At 45.2% G+C, this 15,229-nt stretch overlaps 1 protein-coding gene across 3 annotated transcripts in view; it reads right to left on the reverse strand.

Annotated features, from left to right (window-relative positions):
• The window catches only part of PTPRA (protein tyrosine phosphatase receptor type A), a 206,152-nt gene extending 191,757 nt beyond the window's left edge, over positions 1-14,395 (reverse strand). For all 3 annotated transcript variants that reach the window (XM_074992242.1, XM_074992240.1, XM_074992238.1), the window contains exon 1: positions 14,139-14,395. The gene's annotated coding sequence lies outside the window, so the exon portion shown is untranslated. The remainder of the gene's footprint in view (positions 1-14,138) is intronic.
• Between the last annotated feature and the right edge of the window lie 834 nt (positions 14,396-15,229).

Raw genomic sequence — 15,229 nt, forward strand, 5'->3', positions numbered from 1 at the left:
GCTTGGTATAACAAAGATGCTGAAGAAAGATCTTTTGAAATAGAAGCAATACCTGGAGTCCCCAGGGAGGCAGCTGAGGTCGCTCAGTTAGGATGCACTGCAAGAAATGGCATGGACAATCCCCAAAGCTGGTGGCTATTCCAATATTTATTAACAGGTGTGTTGTGAGCAAGACATAAGTCATTCTTCTGTTCTACTCTACGCTGGTTAGGCCTCAGTTGGGGTATTGTGTCCAGCTCTGGACACCGCAGTTCAAGAAATATGTGGAGAAATTGGAGACTGTGCAGAAAAGAGCAACAAGAATGATCAAAGGTCTACAGAACATGACGTGTGAAGGAAGGCTGAAAAAATTGGGCTTCTTTAGTTTGGAAAAGAGAAAATTGAGGGGGGACATGATAGCAGTTTTCAGGTATCTAAAAGAGTGTCATAAGGAGGAGGGAGAAAGCTTTTTCTTCTTGGCCTCTGAGCATAGAGCAAGAAGCAATGGGCTTAAACTGCAGCAAGGGAGGTTTAGGATGCACATTAGGAAAAAAGTTCTTAACTGTCAAGGTGTTCAAACACTGGAATAAATTGCCTAGGGAGGTTGTGGAATCTCCATCTCTGGAGATACTTAAGAACAGGTTATATAAATGTTTATCAGGGATGGTCTAGACAGTACTTGGTCCTGCCATGAGGACAGGGAGCTGGACTCAATGACCTCGAGGTCCCTTCCAGTCCTAGTTTTCTAGGATTCTATGATATTTATATTCCAAGCCAGCACAAAAATAGCTTGGGTACTACCAAGACAAGCAATCCCTTTAAGGTACCCAGCCTCAGACCACCCCCACACACACCCCAGCCAAATAAAGTTCTACCAATTCCAAGGGATCAAATACATTGCCTTCCAGCCTGTGATGGATGGAAGAGCTACTACCCTTTTAAATATCCCAGCCATTCAGTTAATTAAGTTACCTGTGAATAGTTAAACCCTGTGTTGGCAAGCAACCAGGTGAGCTAATGGGAAGAAAGTGGGATTTCTGAATTGAAGCAGTGATCTGCTGTAGCAGTCTTCTGTGTTAGTAAAGGTGAGATAGGAGAGATAGATTAAACTAAGATCCAGGAATGGAATTTTTCAGTAATACCTATATCTAAAGAAGAATCTTGGAACAACAGATGTGAGAGTAAAAAGAGAGGATGTTTAGTCAGACAAGTCAGGTCATTCTTTTAATTCTGAGTTTGGTTTGCAGGCCTTCTCAGGCTGATTTATGTATTCCCTGTATACTAACTTTTAAACAACCTCAGGGGCACAATTCTGTGCTTTAAGCTAACATGTTTTTAGTTGCTCTAATGTCTACCAATAAATAAGCTTACCAACTATGCTTTTTTTCTTTTCTTAACACGATCACCCTTTTAAGGCTATGATCCGATTCCTGTTAGGGATGTAAAATCCTGTTTGTTTAAATGATTAAATTGTAAGTTTAATCAGTTAAATGTTTCGGGGTCGGGTGAAGGGCTGCTTCGGCTGGGCTGGAGAAGCCCAGCCCAGAGTGCTCCTAGGAGCCATTTAGGGTCAAGCTCACCAGTTAACTGGTTAGCATCCCTAATTCCTGTGTCCTAGAAGGCTGGCTGTTCTGCGTGCCCATCGCTATTACTGAAAGGTCAGCTTAAAAAATTGCAGCTTGTCTTCAAACTCCCTCCTGAGGGAAAGTTAAGACCCTGGGGTTACCCCACAGGGAAACATCCCAAGTGTGTCTTCCTGGGTTCTAAAATGAAGGCTTTGCACTTTGGCGGTGGCAATATATCATCTACAGCCAGAGAATGGGGGTGGACTACATTTTTGGTTGTTTGCTTATTTAAAAAAAAAAAAAAAAAGGGTGGGGGGAGAGCCTTTAATGGCAGGAAACAAAAGTTCTTACAGGACCCCAACTTCTGCCAGAGTGGGGATCGGGCTTGATACAGATCAATAAATGTTTCAGACCTCATCACAAAAAAAAAAAAAAAAAAAAGAAATGTTACAGCCAGTCCTTATCTAGACCAAAGTTAAAAAGGAAAAAGAGAGTACTGGTTAAAAGCTCAACATACAAACAGGAGCTCAATTCTTGAGGTTCATTACACAGAGATATGATCCTCTAGTTGCAAGAAGTTCTTTTAGAATTTAGTTTATGGTTATAGTCTAAAATCCATATTCAGGGTGATTACAAGCAATTAATGGAACCTCAAACCCTGTGGCTTGGCTTCCTTTCTATGAAACCTCAAGCAGATCTGAGACTGTAAATCAGCGTCGACTGAAGAAGCGCCAATATATCCAGTGATCTCACTTTTTTTTTTTTTTTTTTTATGGCTTGCAGCTTTTCCCCGTGAGCATCCAAACTGACATGAGAAGAGAGATCAGGACCCTGAAGCCTCTCGGTGGGGAAGAACAACAATCCTTTGATGCAACCTGATGGAAAAACATCAGGTAATTTGTTACAGAGGTATCCAAGTTAGTGTCACGTCTTCCGATAGTTTAAAGAGACACTGAATGACATTATCTTACCCAAGATTCATCTAAATGTTATTACCTTTTCATCCCTGAATCAACTGTTAGAGTGCAACAGGAACTATTAATGTACACAGTAAATTATCTGTAAGGTAAGTAAATATTTACAAGTTGTATTACCTCTACAAAACAAAGAGAGTCATGTAACACTTTAAAGACTAACAAAATAAATTTATTAGGTGATAGGCATTCATGGGACAGACCCACGTTAGATCTGGAATTGTGATGAAAGTAAACTAGCACAATGAGAATTTAACAGGGAGATAGAAAAAAAAAAAAATGAAATGTAAACTAAAATCAGCTACATAGGCCAGAAGGGGATGGGGCGCAAAGGGTGGAGAAGAAAATTACTTACCTCAAGCACCTATTAAGTAACTTGCCTAAGATTACTACAAATATCAAAGATGGGGAAGTTGTCCTTGTAATGCAATTGCTCTCTCTATTGACACCTTGGCCGTTTCTACACAGGCCACTTCCTTTGGAAGTGGCACGCTAATACACAGAGCAAAAGATGCTAATGAGGCGTGGATGCAAATTCCTCACGACTCATTAGAACAACATCACGTGACTTGGAATCCGGAAGACCGTTCTTCTGGATTCCAAAACACTGTGTGGAAGCGCTGCCCGGGGGGGGGGGGGGGGGAAGCACGGCTTCTGGAAGGAAGTCCTTCTTCCAGAGGACCCTTCTTCCCGAAAAGTCAGGTTGTTGTCTATAGGAAAGCACAGGCCTCTCAACCAGGTCCGCTGAGAGTACAGCGCCATATTCCAATATAGGTTGTAGATTGTTGACAATGTGCTGGAGGTGTATGAGCTGGAGGCTATAGGTGAAAAGTACTTTTCTGTCATTAACCTTCTTGGGCCTATCTAGAAGTAGCTAGGATATTCCTCTGGCCCTGTCAATCTGTTTTTTTAACTTCTCCCGGTGGGTAATTAAGTTTTACGAATGCCAGGTAGACATCTTGAAGTTTTTGGTCTCTTTCAGCAGGACTGGAGCAGAGACAGTTATATCTAAGGGCTTAACTATAAACGAAGCATCGTGCGATGTGTCCTGGATGGAAGTTGGCAGTGTGAATGTAAGTGTAGCGGTCAGTGGGTTTCCAGTAGCGTGGTGCTGATTTGGTCACCAGTGAATTTGTACTGTGGTATCCAGGAAATGGCTCTCTTGTGTGGAATGGTCAAAGCTGAGATTGATGGTGGGCGGCAGGTTGTTAAATCTCTGTGGAATTCTTCCAAAGTCTCTTGACCATGGTTCCAAATGATAAAGATGTCATCGGTGTAGCATAAGTACAGGAGGGGTGATAGAAAAACATTTCTTCAGCTCCTGTCCCCTAAGTCTCCCATAAAAATGTTAGCATACTCTAGGGGGATGCAGGTGCCCACAGCAGTGCCACTGCTCTGGAGGTATAAACTGTCCCGAAATCAGAAATAATTGTTGGTCAGAAAGTTATAGGTCAGCCACCAGATTTATCCTAGTAACATCTGGGATAATATTCTTTATTGCTTGTAGTCCATCTTCATGGGGAATATTGGTGGAGAGAGCTTCTGCATTCATGGTGGCAAGGACGGTATCATCAGGAAGGTTTTAAGCATTCTGCAATTTCCTCAGGAAGCCAGCGATATCTCAGATCTCTAGGACTGCTGGTAACACAGGGTTTGAGGAGGGAGCTCACATAGCTGGATAGTCCAGTAGTAAGGGTGCCAACACCTAAAATGTCTGGGGTTTCCAAGTTTATGGATTTTGGGAAGCAAAATGAAAAATCCTGGCCAGGGATCTGATGCCATGTGTGAGAATTTGATCCCGAGTAGAGGCAGGGAGTTCCTTAAGAAGATGGCATAGTTTCTTTTGGTATTCTTTAGTGGGATCAGAGGAAAGAGGTCTGTAAAATGTGGTGTTGGAGAGTTGTCTAGCCGCCTCCTGTTCAGAGTCTGACATTCATGATTATTACAGCACCCCATTTGGCCTACTACCTCTAATTTCCAATAATACAGGTTTGTTTCTCAAAGCTCCAGCCTAACTAGCATTGAATTGCCTTAATTATCATTTATATACTCCCCCGCCACCATGCCTCTACTGACTGACCCCCCGTTATTTGTCCTGGAATTGTTTAACCCCTTCTGGCCATCTGCTCATGTGGCACAAGATTTGTTACAGCTATGTAACAGTGATATCAATAATGATTGTTTATGGTCATGATGTAACCATAACAGGTGACTGTGTTCTTGAGTCCAGTGAGGAAGAATAAAATGCAAGGTTGTTTGGCGGGACCTTTCAAGATGACAGTGGTAAATGAGATCATAAGGCAGAAGAGCTGTTCAAACAGTACACACAACAGATTAAAAGCTTACCATAAACATAAAGGGTAATGTATATGATTTCTTTTGCTACCAAGTGAACATTTCAACGTGAGCCAAAAGCAGATGTTGACCCTTGTGAAATACCAGAGGCAGGTGTTTTTCAACCTAAGTTTAACGTGCATTTTGTTGAAACTACAGGGCCATGCCCTGCCCCTAGCTAAAGGAGAAATGCAAAAATATTCAGGATGAGGAAGAAAGCATGCTAAGGATACGAGTTGACTGCTAAAAATCAAAAGCCCCTAACATCTCCTATTCTCATGGCATCTAAAAAGGGATAAAACCCATGAGATTGTGCAGATTTTTGAAGAGTAAGAAGTCTGGTGACAGAAGCACTTCAGGATTTATAGTTCTTCATCAAGGCCTACACAGAAGACTGCTATCACTAGTGACTCCTGGCAAGACCATTTGAGCTGTGGGAGAAATGTATTGCAGAGGTTTACAGAAGCCACTTCATTGTGATGGTATCTAAATGCAAGATCTAAATGCAAGGCCTTTGAGGTACCTTATTTAGGACATGGGATTAAATGGATTTATTCACCCTGAATCTTTAAAAGTAAAAGTCACTTGGAATCAGCCTGCCCCACAAACCCAGAAGCATGCCAAACAGTTTTCCAGTCTGGGCAATCACCACCAGAGTTTGTAAGCAACAACATGGCCTCTGTAACAGACCTTACACGAAATGGGGAAGCCTGACCAGATGAGATGGACTGAGGTCTGTAAAAAGGACATCAAAGACATAAAACAAGCTTTAGCTAAAGAGCCAGTACTAGCCCCAATTTCAGCAAACTCTTTGTAGTTGTCACTGCTTCTAATGCTGGGTTAAATTCAGAGCTAATCAAACTAAGAGGGGGACAAGAGGCACTCCAGGCCTTCTTGAACTGATTTTACACTCTCTCTGTGCTGTCTTTGAGGGGGAATGTTTTGCCATAATGAGGGCTACTAGGCAACTTAAGCCTCATCTGTACAATAACATTTAAAAGTTCTAAACACACTACTGCCAACTTACATGGTTGCAAGTAGCAAAAGAGACCAGTTCTGGACCATTACACAGGCACCTAGCTCTACAAGAATACAACAAGGAAGTCATCCATATCAAAGCGTTGATGCAAATTTTGACAGATTGTACCCTTATGCTCACTTCTACAAAACTGGTATAGATTTTGTACAAAGTATGGCTTGTGAAATATAATTAGAAATCTCTCAATTTACTGATTGGCATGGTAAAAAGCGTGTAGCATCATTATAAAGTTATCAGATTCTACTGTATGATGCTACTATTAAGGCATAATCCAAACCTGGGGAAGCAGCCCAAACCAGTTCCTCCAAGATAAAAGGCAAACAGATGCCTCAGTCAGGTGTCAAGAACTTCAACTGGGCAATCGCCCACGTAAGCAGCCATTATTTTACAGGAAGAGGAATGCGAGAGAAGTTTATATTATAGAGAACAGACTTGCTGTTGCCTGAACCACAGCGGAGAGGATTCTCACAGACATGCTATAAGAAAGAAGAGGACACGTCACCTCTCTCATCTCTACTCACAGCATCAGTACCTGAATGACAAAGAAAGCATCATTGAACTGAGAAAGTAATCCTGACTAAAGGATTGTAGCCAGTCTGCAATACATATATGGTGAGAAATATTTGTTTTTAATTCAGTTGGCTTGTTAAGTTAGGTAATAGTTTGCGTTTTACCTTTTATTTCTTTGTAAAGAAATTCTAATTTTTACATCTCATTTGTAATCACTTAATATCCCTTTTGGTAGTCAACACTGTTTTCTCTAAACTAGCGTGTTTGAGAAACAATGGGGATATGAAATTATATAACTCTTAATAATGAAATGAAAGACTTTCTATGAGCTTGTATTGCAGAGAAGGAAAGTGATGAGCAGCACAACATACATTTCTGGGGGTACACCTTGAACCGAATTTGCTAGTGTCACTGCAATACAACTGAATGACTGGCTAGAAGTATTCACCACTCTGTTGGGGAGTGATTTCAAATGCTAGAGCAGCATTTCTGAAATTGGGGCCTGCAGACCTCAAGGATACTCTGGGGGGGTCTGCTGATCTACTCACTCATCCTCCTCCGTCCCAGTGCTTCCTGCACACCAGAAAATAGTGATTCTGAAACACATATAAGGCTCAGGTGAGCAGATGGAAAGAGATGGGGAAAAGGGGGGACATAAAAAGTCAGGGGGGGGGAGGGGCAAGGCCGTGCATAAGGAATAGAATAGGGGCCGGGCAGGGCCTAGCTCTAAGCAGGGGTTGAGGTTTGGGCTCTACGAAAAATTTTAAATCAAAATGGGGGTCCTTGGTTTGCTAAGTTTGAGAACCAATATATGTGAACAGGCCAGGAGCAGTTGTTCTCATAGTAAAGCAGTGTAAATGGCACCCCAGGCTAGAGAGTTGAAGGACAAAGCTGTTTGACTATCCAGACAATAGCCTGGGAAATATCATGCAAGGGCTTTATTAACAAAGGAAAAAACCTGAAGCGTATTCAGGAGCACTGGTGACGTCTCCTCCTAATGCCATTTTAATATAAGGATCTGATGCTGGCAACCTAGCTGCCAGGTCATGCCAAAGTCCGCATGCCTCAGCGAAATACCAATAAATACATAACTGGAGTTAGTCAGCTCACCTACATGTGAGTAGTCTTACAAATCTGTTTTGATAACATTTAGCCTTTCCAGAATGCTTATAAATTGCTGCACGCTTTAACCTCTTTAAGAGCAATATTCCAGATGACATTTGGGTGTTTTACACAATTATAGAAGCTTCAGTGAGTGCAATCATCAACCAGGAGAGACAACAATTAGTGCAAAAGTTCTGATCCCTCACAGAAGGTGTTTTATCCTGGCTGACAAGGAACACCCATCAACACCAGATACAGTAGAGTGAAACATTAATAGGACAAAAGAATATTTAATCTATTCCTTCACCACCTCAAGATAATGAGCACTGCAAGTGAATTCCTCCCATCAGATGAGTTTGCAGCTTCAACCAGAAAGGGAGGGAAGTATAGCCACCCCAAACACGGAAAAACGATCTCATTATTTCTTGGATTCCAGGAACAAGGTTTCTAGGTGCAAGAAGAGATTTACAGGTGTTTTACCTGGATCAGCAAAGCACAAAAGAACACAGAAGGCTTATTACAGAACTTTCTAGTACCTTTTGAAAATTAAGATCGTAACTCATTTGTGTAGATATTTACCTACTTTAAACCTTGTAAATGATTTCCTTAGCCTATTAATACATCTGTATATATAGTTTATTATAGGATTAACCACAAACAGGGTCTATAGTGTGAAATCTAAGGTGCAACTGATTGGTCCTTTGGGACCATGAGTAACCTGAATACTGCTGTGGTCCTTAGTCTCTTAAACCATCACAAAGATAAGCTTACCTGGGAGGCAAACAGATTGGAATAGTGAAGAGAATTATGATTCCATGGTAAGGCTGGTAAGGGATATGAGTTTACACCTTGTAACCGTTTGTCATGAATTCTATATTTAGATTTCATCAATTTACACTTCATTATTTATAATCACTTAAAATCTCTCTTCCTTTCCTAACAATCTGCCCTGAGGTTGGTACTCGTTCAAGTAACTACAGGGTACCCTGACAGCACTCTACCGAAACTCTGAATACAACAGTTGGGTGTTTCCACTGAAGTGCAGCAATGACATGGCATGATAGTCACAAAACAATTAATAGCACTCAAATGACTCAGCTCACTGTAAAACCAGAGTAACTACTGGTTTCATGGAAGACATCCTGAATTAATAATTACCTAGAACAGAATTTGGCACAAATGCACAGTGACCCACTTTTCAGTTTGTCCAGGATCATACTTTTGTTAAAAAACACAAAAAAAAACAAAAACAAAACACAAAAAACAACTTGCCCCCCTTTTTCTTAAAGACTTGTGAGCAATCCTGAAACTCCCAACAGTCCATTTAGTCCCAGGGAAAGGGAGAGTTTCACACCTGCCAAAAGCAGCAGAGCACACAGTCATTAAATATCAGCATGGTGGAGAATACAAAGGCCACACCTGGAACCACATCTACCCTGTATTTAAACAGAGGCTTTTATTAGGTAGGAACCAGGAGGGTTTCCCCCTTCCTTTAGAAGTGGCCTACAAAAATATTTTGGCACCCCTGAGAAAAATGTGGGGGCGGGGGGGGAAGAGGCCTGCACAGAAAACACTGATACGCAGCCCTTCTGTGAATCATTATGTCACCTCTCCCACTTACCATGCCGCCAGTCCCCCGCAACACACACACACACACACACACACACTTCCCCCCAGAGTTTTGGAAGTTTGAATCCATTTTGCATACTTCACAGGTATCCCATGCAGCACGGAGAGAGGAACAACAGCTTGGTTCCAATACTGCCTCGAAATAATTACATATGCCTTGTGGAGATTACACACAAACTGACAGGAAAGTGTGCTTAGAAGAGTGAAAGAAATGAACAAACAGGGCTGCTCATTATGCCAGCCACAGAGATCACTAAAAAAAGGCACCTGGATGGCTGTGAGCATACTGGAGGATACTAGCAATTAAAAAGTAAAAAAGAAGCTGCAACTGCGCTACATGTTTAATTCCTAATACCCTTTATCCCATGCACAGAACTGAGACCAAAGCAGCACTTGTTGATCAGTATAACATATTTTTAAGAAGTGCAATATTTTGGCTACCTCATAAAAAAGTAGAACAACTTCTCTGCAAGAGCAGCAATAATGCTTACACATCTGTCAGATTGTTCCATAACACTGAGCACTGCAGGTTGTAGCTGACATGCATGCCAACCTTTCTACCATTATTCTTTCAATTCTAGAAATCCCCAAACAGAAGTGAAAACCCCAAAACATTTCCAAAGCTTCCTGAATGCTCTCAACAAACTTCATCAACAGACCACAAAAAGAGATGGTTAATTTCTAACACAATGATTTCAAAACTGGAAGAGCACTTGTCTGTACAACAGCACTGAATTAAGCTCTAGAGGCCCCTGACCGGGTTAGCAACTCCCAGATAGGAACGAAAGAAGAAAAAAAAAAAAAAAAAAATCCAGCAAGCCTCACAGCAGAGAAACTGAGCTAGAGTACCGGGCACCCTTCCACGCTTCCTCTCTCCACTAACCCACCTGACAAAAGAACCACTAGTATCTAGTTAAAATAGAAGGAAGATTAATGTGGTCCAGGCTTCTTTTCACACTGATACGTGCTATTCCCAGATTTTAGTGTCACCCCATATTCAGCAAGAGAAAGCCTCTCCTCCTTCCAGTCACATTTTCCATCCTTAAAGACAACCCAGATGATCAGAAATAAGCAGATCTTCAACTGAACCAGAGCTTTCCACCAAGCATGGGGAAGCAAAAGCCAGTGTTTTCACCAAACTCTTGTGTTACTGTTACTACTTACTACTACATAACATATGCATGCACACCCTCACCTCAGCTCTCACAGCAGACAGAGATCCACCCTATCACCACATTACTATTTAGCAGACATCAGCTATGTTTGACAGAATTCTACAGGTCTTTTCCTAGCTCCAGATTCTAAAACGTGTAATATTTTTACTCCTGAGGAGAAGGGATTTTAGAAATGAGAGAAGATCCTTAGCTAGCACAGTCAGCATAGCTCTCCATTGAGTCCCTGTACCTCTCAGGGTTGGGGTCTGAGGGCCCAGAATTTCAGCTGCCATGAATCAGCAGAGTTCTCTGAACATTAGCAAAAACAAACCACACTGCATTACACCAGCTGAAATGCATCCCCTAATTCAAGCCATTTGTTGTTGTTTTTTTAAAAAAAAGAAGTCCTGTGTCACCTTATAGAGTAACAGATATTCTGGAGCATAAACTGTTGCAGGCAAAGACCTGCTTCATCAGCTGCATGAGTGGGGGTTCCACAAGAGGGTCTAAATTTGTAGGCTCATGAAAAGGAGAGAGTCCCAGTCAAGAGGAGGGCCAGAGTTGGCAATGTCAATTCAGTCAGGGAGGATGTGGCCCACTATGGACCCACTCCTTTTCATGAGCCTATAAATTTAGACCGTCCTCTGGAACGCCTCCTCATGCATCTGACAAAGTGGGTCCTTGCCCACAACAGTTTACACTGCACCGGACTTCTTGCTGCTTTTGAACGTACAGACTAACTTGGCTACCCCCTCCTATACCTGACATAAGTTAAAAACAAGTAACAGCTTTAAACACTGCTGGGAGTCTTAAGACATGTATGCAACAGAGTTACAGAATGCAGCTGATGCTAAGACTATTACACAATAACTTGATTCCCACCCCAAATGTTATAGCTATATTTGCATACATCACCAAACACAATGAAGTCTGTTCTACATTCTTCTGCAACATAAATACTAAGTGACTTAGAATGAACAGGGGCATGCTGCTCAGGGACCCTGGAATTATCCCCCATTCTGCTTGTATCCAGGATTACCACTAACAGAAGCCTCACTCTCCTCAGTGCTTCAGTCAAGTGGCAACAGTCTCTTTCCATCTTCCTTTTCATTTGGTGACTCAGATGCCAGAACAACTTTCCTCTTCATCTGCCATTTAAACGTAGAGAGGATGACTTTGAGAGGACAAGAGGATTAAACAAGACAAGTCTAATTCACACACTGATAACTGTCATTTTAAACTTATACAATATTCAGACTGTGGACATTAACCAACCCTAAAACCACCCTCTGTAAGCCAGGCAGGTGTCTTCTCCATTTTACAGATGGAGGACTGGAGACAGAAATATGAAGTGACTTGCCCAAGACCATGGAGACCTTGGCAAAAATCAGGAAGAAAACTCAGCAGTTCCACCTTGCAGATCTCCTGCTCTACCCACTAGACGACACTCTGCCTTTAGTAAGTAAAATGCCTTCATGTATCTAGAATGAAAAAAAAGTCTTTTGATCAAGACAGTGCATTAGGACCAAGGCATGGCACTGGAACTCAAGAACTGGATTCAATTCTCAGCTCTCAGTGAGCTAGGAAAATCATTTAAAAGACTCACAAACATGCAACAATCTTGCCATGGCCAGACACCATGACTGCAGATCTTTGCCTCTATTCCCCGCTCTATAAAACTAGTAATGAGTCTCTCACCCAGTGTTCCCTCCTGTAAGCTGAGTACATGGGTGGCCACCCACAAAAAATTCAATTGTTGCCCACCTGATTAACAGAGCACCCACAGCCAGCACCATGTGTTCCTACTGGCAGTGCACATTTGCACGTGCCTCAGTGCACATAAGATTTATTCTGCACATGGATGCAAAAATTAGAGGGGACACTGAAGTCTTACCTATACTTGGGTAGCTTTATCAAAACAGTTATTGATCTTTGTCACATTTTCCTATTGTCCTTTCCCTATGGGGTGGAAGCTATAAGGGGAGCAAATGGAAAGAGAGATTGAGGAGAGTGTTAATTAACCAAACATACATGAAAAGCTTGCATATGAACAGTACTCTACATTAGTACTAACACTAATATATAATATATTTTAAACAGCATTTGAATATGTGGCCCTGTTCATGTCCTGCCTGGAGCATGAACACAATGCTGCACATACACAGCAAACTACACTGTACTGGAGCAGGACTTAAGTATGAAATTAAGTCTCACTCTTGCTCCCACTACAGTCTACAGAAGAGTCCAGCATCCCCCTTCCCTCCCAACCTTGATTTCAAAGGAAGCAGGATGGTGACAAGAGTACGCACCATATACTACTCCATCATCTGTAATACTACCCTGAAAATTTGAGCACTTTGCATATGCAATTCTTTATATGGCACTCCTTTCCCCCATCACAAATACAACTCATCATCCTGGTCTTAAGAGAACACAGGAAGTGGGGGAAAAAAAAAGTTGCCCAACCCCCCCCCCCCCAAAAAAAAAAACAAAAAACAAAAACACACATATCCAGGATGGAGGGATTAGCCAGTTGAGATAATTTACTCTATGCACTGCTCTGAACCTAACCAATCACCTGGAAAACAGACAAATGAGTTTGGTCCTATCATAAAGCACTCAAATAATCATCTAAAACAGCAGCTCTGCTTGTTTACACAAAGACTGAATTTAATCTCAATTGCCTACAACATTTTCCACCGATCACTCTCTTTCTTCATTCCACACCAAGACCCTCTCCTCCAAGCTGCTCCATATGAACACAGAGCCTCATTGTGACTCCATGGAACGGATTCCAGAATCGGGCCCACTCTCGTGAAGTCAGAGTTTCCAGCACCACACACAGTCAGGTCAGCCCTCAGACTGAACAGCTTTAATGATTAAATACCACGAAAGAACTCCCATATAACCTACTCTTCAGACCAGTAGAGAGACAAGCACTTAGGACTTGTCCACACTTGAACAGCAACAGATGCACAGCTGCAGCGCTCTGTAGAGAGTCAGCCACTGTCTATGCCAACAGGAGGAGCTCTCCTGGTAGAACAACAACAGAGATGTACCTAAACTGTACTCTAACCAAACAAGCCAGCAGCCCTGTAACACTTTAAAGACTAACAAAATAATTTATTAGGTGATGAGCTTCGGTGGGGCTGACCCACCAAAGCTCATCACCTAATAAGTTAATTTGTTAGACTTTAAAGTGCTGTAGGGCTGCTGGAGTAAATAATCCTCCCAGAGAGGCAGTAACTAGACGGACAGAAGAACTCCCTTGGCAGTGTGCCGCATGCCCAACCTACAGGGCTTTAGGCTGGCTTCTCTAATCAGAGGGTGGCTTTTCACACCCCTGAGCGGGGCGGTGCAGCACCCCATTCCTAGCGCAGCCTGGGCCTTCAACGCCGTGGGGACGGGCACGGCCCCACCACCTGAGGAGACGCTAGGCGCTGCCAGCCGAGCGCCAAAAGCCTCCGCGCTGGGACAAGGGTTTCCTCAGCACCAGGGCCGCTCGGCTGCGGCGCCCAGCACCGGCCGGGATCTAATCCGAGGCGGGCAGCGGGGTTCCCTGCGCCGCCAGCCCGCACCTAGCAGGGGCGCTCAGACCCCCGAGACGGTGGGGGGGGGGGGCGACGCGCTGGACGCTGCCTGGCGGACGAGCAGGGAGGTCCGCATCCCACCGGTACGGCCCGCAGCGCCCTCCTGAAGGTGGGCGCGTCCGCCGCGCATCCACTCCAGGCGGCCGCCCGCCGCGGGCAGACACCCTCAGGGGCCGCCCCGCACGGAGCCGGGCCGGGAGTCCTGCTGTCGCCGGACGCGCGGGGATACCCGAGCCGAGCCCCTCCCCCCACTCGCTCACCTGGCCACGGGGACGGTGCGTGACGATCCGCGAGTGGCTCCGGCGTGGCTCCGCAGCGGCCCGCGGTGCCAGAGCATTTACCCCACCCCCGGGAGAGGGGGGCCCCACCCCCGCCTCAGCGCCCCGCCGCGGGGCTCAGCTCCCTCCGCGGCGTCCCCGCAGCCTGCCCGCCGTGGGGCCGCTCCATGCGCGGCGCGCGACTGACAGGCCGGCAGCGGCTGAGGAGAAAAGTTCCCGCACCGCGTCCCCAGCAGGGCAACTTCCGCTCTGCAGCGCGCGGAGCCTCCTTCTGGGCGCACGCACCCACCGCGCGCCTCTGTAAGCCGCCCTGCCATTGGCCGATCAGAGGCTCGCGCTGATTGGGCCCTGGCCGACGAGGCTTCCCCTCCCGTGGGTCCTGGGAGGTGAGTTGCGAGCCTCGGCTGCTGGCGCGCGACGGGGGCGCGCGGGGACTGGCTGCTTGGAGCCTGACCACAGGGGTCGCCGCACCGCGTGCGGTACTGCCAGCGCCCCAGGTCGGGGTACCAGGCCCGCCTCGCCGTGCAGTCCCAGAGCCAGGCATCCCCCACCTACCCGCGGCCCCCTGCAAGACGCGGCCCGGGCACTCACCACCTGCCTCCCACCCCTCCTGCAATCCCAGGGCTGGACACCCCCTACCTGCCCCCTGCAATCCCCGGGCCGGGCACCCCACACCTACCTCCCTCCCCCTTGCAATCCCCAGGCCAGAGCCCCTCCTGTTTGAGCCCCTGCACCAGCCCCCTGCAATCCTATGGGCAGGCCCCCCAGCAGTCCTCTGCAATCCCATGCGACACAGCACACCCAGAGCCCTGCCAGTGCACTCCTTCCTGCTGCAGTCCCAGTGCCTGGCACTTCCAAGGCTGATTCTTCTCCCTGCCCAGCCCTCATTCCCAGGCAAAGCTGGCACCCCCAGAGCTCTGCCAGTTCACCTCCTCCTGACCCCCAGCTCTCTACAATCCCAGAGCCTTACCCTCCCCACACCTGGCAGTACACCTGCAGCTTCCCGCAGTCCCAGGGCTGGATAGCCCCACAGGCCTGCCAGTACATCTCCAGCCCAACAGCCCCCTTGTAGT

This window comes from Carettochelys insculpta, chromosome 4, assembly GCF_033958435.1.
Source record: "Carettochelys insculpta isolate YL-2023 chromosome 4, ASM3395843v1, whole genome shotgun sequence".
NCBI classification, from domain to species: domain Eukaryota; kingdom Metazoa; phylum Chordata; order Testudines; family Carettochelyidae; genus Carettochelys; species Carettochelys insculpta.